Raw genomic sequence first — 6,203 nt, forward strand, 5'->3', positions numbered from 1 at the left:
ATTTCTGTGCCAAAAAAAAGGTGAAATCGAAATTTATCAACTCCCACCATGCAAGGACTGCTTAAACAAAACATGCACAGCGAGCCAACTACAATGCTGGTATCTGGAGAAGATGTTGGAGAAGGACCCACAAGTGCCAAGCTCTGTTGGTGGAGGATGGAAGATGGACAGAGTAGAGGAAGCTGAACAGTTGGTGGTGCACTGGATGGAAGGCCAGCCAGCACCCGATGCTGTCCTGGATCTACTGGCCTGTAACTGTCCATAGAAATGTTCACTCCCAAGAAGTATGTGTGTTGCAAATGGCCTCAGGTGTACTGACATGTGTAGACTGGCAGACTGTGAGCACCAGGCATCCACCTCGGAGAGTGTCGAAAGTTCAGATGAAGATGTGGAAGACGTGGAAGACTTGGAAAATTATTATGATTATTAATAGGTTCTGAAAGTATTGAAAATAATTATGGAAAACAGTCTTTGATTAAATATATTCATTTTACAACCAAATGGGGCCTAGGTTATGGCCATTTGGAACCCCACATTTGAATTATTGTACTGTAATTCTATATGCTATGACAAAAGCTTAAGATTGTTTTGATTTGATACAACAATATGGAAATATCATGACATTGATAAAACTCCAGAAATCTCTCCAAATGTGTTTTTTTTTACCCTTTGGGGGGTGTGGTAACATTTTCTGCTGTACTGATATTATTACAGAATATATACAAAAAGGGATTGCTTATCTGAATCCCTGAATAACTTCTCTACAAATCCACATAATTATATGTGTCCTGGGGTTTTTAATTGACTTTTCCAAAATAAACAAAAGACAAACATTTTTCTAAAAATGAAATGATTCACTCTACTGAAATTCGCACTGTATTGTGAGTGCCACCAGTGACATAGTTTTCAATGCAGAATTTCATAACAACATTTGATGAAAGGTGCTTGAACTTGGCTATCATTGCTACAAATTTCAATGTTGAGGGATCATTGATGACAAAGTACCACTAGTTTGAATATATATGTTGTACTTTATATTGGCCACTTTTCAGAAATGCTTATTTTTGGGTAGTGTTATCAAATGCATGATAGCATGCACAAAGCTACCACTGGTGCAATGTTATCACAAATTTTCTAACTCTAGAGATGCATACCTTGCCAAAAACCACTATAAGCATTATTCCCCTCAGATGGTACTGTCCAACCCTACTGGCCCACGGACTATCAGTGCCCGACTGCCCACCCGACAAGTCAACCATTGCTTCTCCTTGCAAAGTGTAACACCTAAGACTTGTCTGCATTAAACTCCATTTTTTGAACTGGTCCATATCCCATAGCAAGCTTTGATAACATTTCTTGCTGTCCACTATGCCCCCAATCTTGGTGTCATCCACACATTTGCTGATCCAATTTATCACATTATCATCAAGATTCTTGCTATAGATGGTCAATAACAACAGACACAGCACCGATTCCTGCATCACACCATTAATCACTGGCCTCTAGTCAGACAGTCAACATATGCTACCACACTCTAGCTTCTCCAGCAAAGCCAATATGTAATCCAACTTACTACCTCATCTGGAATATCATTCAAAAATTGCCGTTTACAATGCGGGAACTTGTCAACGGGCTTCCTGAAGCCCATACGGACAACATCTACTGCCTTTTCCTCATCTATCCTCCTGGTAACTTCATTGAAAAATGCCATGATAAGGTCACGTCCACTTCTTCCATGGGCAGAGAATTCTGCAGATTCACTACTCTCTGGGAGGAGCAGTTTCTCCTCAACACCATCCTAAATCTATTTCCCTGAATCTTAATCATAATGCTATATCCCCTACTTTTAGTCTTACTGAGCAGTGGAGACAATATTCCCGACTCCACCTCATTCATCCTTTTTCACAATTTTGTATATTTCTCTAATGTCCCCTCTCATTCTTCTGAATTCCATCATGTAGAGTCCCAGGCAACTCAATCTCTTCTCATTGACTAACTCCACCTTCTCCAGAATCAACCTGGTGAACCTCCTCTGCAAATCCAGCAAACCCAGTATCTTTCCTGAACAAAGAAAACCAGATCTGCATGCAGTTTTCAATGTACAAAGTAAATTTGTCACCAAGACACATACAACGTCACCATGTAATTGAGATTTTTTTCCTGCAGACATTCGGAGTAGAACAAATAAAAGCAATAGGATCAAAGAAATAAAACACACAAAGACTAACATTTTGCAACTAGAAATAAAGGAACAAACAAACAAATAATACTGAGTTAAAGAGTCATTGCTAGTGAGTGCAGAGGTTGCTCGGGGTTGAAGTGAGTGAAGTTATCCACACTGCATCATCCAGCTACTCCCTGTATTTTGCACATTCAGGAGATGGACACAGTGTCTATAGAAGCGAGACAAAGCAGCATCTATTTCATGGACCCTATACAGATTACAGAGGAGGAGATGTTTGCTTTCCTCAGATAAATTAGGATAGATAAATCCCCAGGGTGTTCCCTCGGACTCTGCAGGAGGGAAGTGCAGAGAGTGCCAGAACTCTACCAGAGATATTTAAATCATACTTTGCAACAGATGTGCTACCAGAGGACTGGAGGGTAGCAATGTTGTTCCACTCTTTAAGGATGGCTCAAAACTTAAACCTGGAAATGATAAGCCCTTAAGCCAGACATCATTATTTGCAAAGTAAATGGAATGTATTTAGAGGGGCTGGATTTATAAGTATTTGGATAAACATGAACTGATTAAGGATATTCATCGGTGTCGAGCGTGGTAGGTCATGTCAACTAATCTTATAGAGTTTTCAAGGAAGTTATCAGAAAAGTTCACAAAGGGAAGGAAGTGGATGTTGTCTACATGGACTTCAGCAAGGTATTTGACAAGGTCCTGCATAATGGGTTGGATAAAACGTTTCAGGGATTTGTGTTGGGTCTATTGTTGTCTGTCATCTATATCAATGATCTGTGTGATAATGTGGTGAACTGGATCACAAATATACGGCTCACATCGAGATTAGGGCTGCTGTGGACAGCGAGGAACGCTATCAGAGATTGCAGTGGGATGTGGACCAGCTGGTAAAATGGGCTGAAATTGGCAGATGGAACTTAACGCTGACAAGCGTGAGTTCTTGCACTCCTGTGGGGTACAGTGAACCGTGGGGAAGTAAGGAGTATGCTAGAACAAAGGGAACTGGGATTACATGTCCATAATAGTTGAAAGGGGTGTCAAGGTAGATAGTGTCATAAAGAAAGCTTTTGGCATATCAAAGTATCGAGTGCAGGAGATGGGGTGTATTTTGAAGTTGAATAAGTCAGTGGCGAGGCATAATTTGAAGTATTGTGTGCAGTTTTGTTTGCCAACTCACAGGAATGCAAATAAGTTTGAAAGAGTGAAAGGAAGTATTACAAGGACGTTGCTGGGTCTGGAGGACCTGAGTAATAAGGAAAGATTGAATAGATTAGAACTTTATTTCTCGGAATGGAGAGGATTGAGAGGATATTTGAAAGGGGTACACAAAATTATGAGGGGTATTGTTCGGGTACATGCAAGCAAGCTTTTCCCGCTAAGGTTGGGTGGGATGACAACCGGAGGTCATGGGTTGAGGGTGAAAGGTGAAAGGTTTAAGGGATCATGAGTGGAAAGTTCGTCACTCAGAAGGTTGTGGAAAACACAAGTGGTATATGCAAGCTCGATTTCAATGTACCAGAGAAGTCTGGATAGGTTCATGGCTGATAGGGTTATGGAGGTCAATAGCCTTGGTGCACGCAGATGGGATTAGGCAATTTAAATAGTTATGGGGTGAAGGGCCTGTTTCTGTGTTGTACATTTCTGTGACATTATGGCCTCACCAGTACCCTGTAAAGTTGCAGCATAACCTCCCTGCTCTAAAATCCAATTTCTCTAGCCAACATTCTATTTGCAGGTTGATAACCAATTGAACGAAACGTTTGCAATCGCGGTCCCAAGTCACCCTGCACAGCAGCTTACTGCATTTTTTCAGCATTTAAATTATCATCTGAACTGTATTTTTTCTTAAAAATGGATGTCGTTGCACTTGTCAGCATTTTACTCCATCTGCCAGACAATTCCCCATTGCTATCGATGTTGTCAGCTCATCCCACCACTCCTTAGAATGATCTCTGACTTCTCTGACCCTGCTACCTTGTTTGGCAACATATTGGCAACGCACTCTAGTCCGGTCTGCTGCGTAAGTCTTGGGAAGACAATATACGGCCCGGCCAAACATCTGAGATAGAGGTGCAAGCCCAGCTCAAACCCCTGTTTATGTGGATGCTGAGTGATTTGTTACCGTGTTCAAAATGTACCACGGAATAACAGGTAGTACACCATATACAATTAAACTATTTAGCTTTATAATTCTTAATTTGACTAAAGGGTTAGTAGGAAAAACAAAGAAAATGGCCAATTTTAATAAAACAGTCTGAAGTGCACAAGTTAGAGCTGATAGTTTCCCATTCGCCGATCCTCCTTCTACGTCCCCGGACGATGTTGAATCATGGTTCCACTCCGGGTCCTTCCCTCCGGCGTCTCCTTCCTTCATCTCCCGCCGAACAGAAGACCCGGCTCTACAGCGGTGTCAGGCACACAACACGAAAACACACAGCCTTCATTGGGCGGTTTACATTCCAAATCACTCGTTATCTCTTACCATAATCCAAACACTGCTTCTGCAGGAGGACTATTACGTCAGCATTGAAAAGTGATAGCATTAATCATGTCCTCATGACATTGAGATAATTTGCTACCCCTTCATACAAAGCACAGAGTCCAACCCAGGTGTACACTTAGAGAGCATCAGACGGAGAACTTCATGCAGATGGTGTTTGGAAACCGGAATCCATGCCTGAGTGACCGGCGGAAGCAGGTACACTCACAACATTAGAGAATTGTCTGGGCGAGTACTTGAATTATCAAAACACTGAAGGAAATAGCTGCTGAGCGAGGTCATTTTTGGTATGATCGGTGCTTGATCGTCAGCACGGACATTGTGGGCCGAACGGCCTGTTTCAGCGGTGCGGGGGGGGGGGTGCATGACTCTGTGACTGTATGTTGCATTTATTAATCACAATAAAGGGGTTACTTTACTCTCGTAGTGGGGGGGGGGGGTGATGAGAGAGTGGATGGCGAGTAGACTGACAGCACTCAGTGTGAACACATCATCCGACATGTTTTGTTGTTGGTTGTGGGAAGCTGGGTTAGAGTGAGAGCAGGAAGCTGCCGAGATCGGTTGACCGGGGAAAATTTGAGGGAGAGCAATTCCATTGTTGAATGACTGGCCTGGACAGCCCATAATAATTTTCGAGTGACCCATGGATTGAAATGACTTGTGGAATTGGTAGGCGAGTTGTGAGTGTTGGAGCAGTGGGACGCTGGAAGTGCGTGAGTGTGGCTGGAGGTGATTCTGCATGTTGTCGGTCGGATTCTTCAGTGTGGTGCAGTTCGTGTTATGTCCAGTTGGGGTCGCGATCGTCCGACAGAGCGGAGATACAGAAGCTGTGTTTGAGTGAAGTTGATTGAAGTGGGAGTGATGGCTTCAGAATTGGATGAGCTACATGTCGTTTCTCGCCTGTGGCATTATGAAGGCAGAAATATAAATGTATGACTGTGATGAAAATGTTGATTGGAAGACGGAGTTGGGCTGGAATGAGAGCACCTGGTTTGGCTAATCGTTGAAGATAATAGGTGACTGAAAGGCTGGAGAAAAGTGAGAGACTGCTGTGGGAAGGACACGTGTGAAAGGCTCCAGTATCGCAGTGAACAAACATCAAGATGATTCTGTTCACTGTGGTGTGTTCTGAAACGTGCATAAGCTAGGGCACGAATTCCTCGTTAGTATAGTGGTTAGGATCCCCGCCTGTCACGCGGGAGACCGGGGTTCAATTCCCCGACGGGGAGTTGCAAGTTTTACTGCATCATTCACGGGGAATGTTGAATGAAGAAGACAAATTAAAGCGGACAAAGCATTTGAGTTTACGCTAAATCAGTTCATTGGGCATTGGCAAGGTGGAATATAGTTCGGACTGCTGTGTGGCCGGGTCAGTAGAGTCTTCCGAGAAGAAAGGGGCGTTGTTCTCAGCCTCTTTCCTCAAATATCCCCTGACAATCTGTATCTCAGAACCGTTCCTCGTTACTTGTTCGTTATTCGTTTTTACACTCAGTGACAGAGTCCGTCATT

The 6,203-nt window shown here is 43.0% G+C and overlaps 1 non-coding gene across 1 annotated transcript; it reads left to right on the forward strand.

Moving 5' to 3' along the window:
• Positions 1–5,851: 5,851 nt before the first annotated feature.
• trnad-guc (transfer RNA aspartic acid (anticodon GUC)) lies at positions 5,852–5,923 on the forward strand. Its single transcript has one exon. It is a non-coding gene; the product is annotated as a tRNA-Asp (tRNA).
• The last annotated feature ends 280 nt before the right edge of the window (positions 5,924–6,203 follow it).

The sequence above is a fragment of the Hemitrygon akajei genome, chromosome 28 (genome assembly GCF_048418815.1).
Source record: "Hemitrygon akajei chromosome 28, sHemAka1.3, whole genome shotgun sequence".
Taxonomy (NCBI): domain Eukaryota; kingdom Metazoa; phylum Chordata; class Chondrichthyes; order Myliobatiformes; family Dasyatidae; genus Hemitrygon; species Hemitrygon akajei.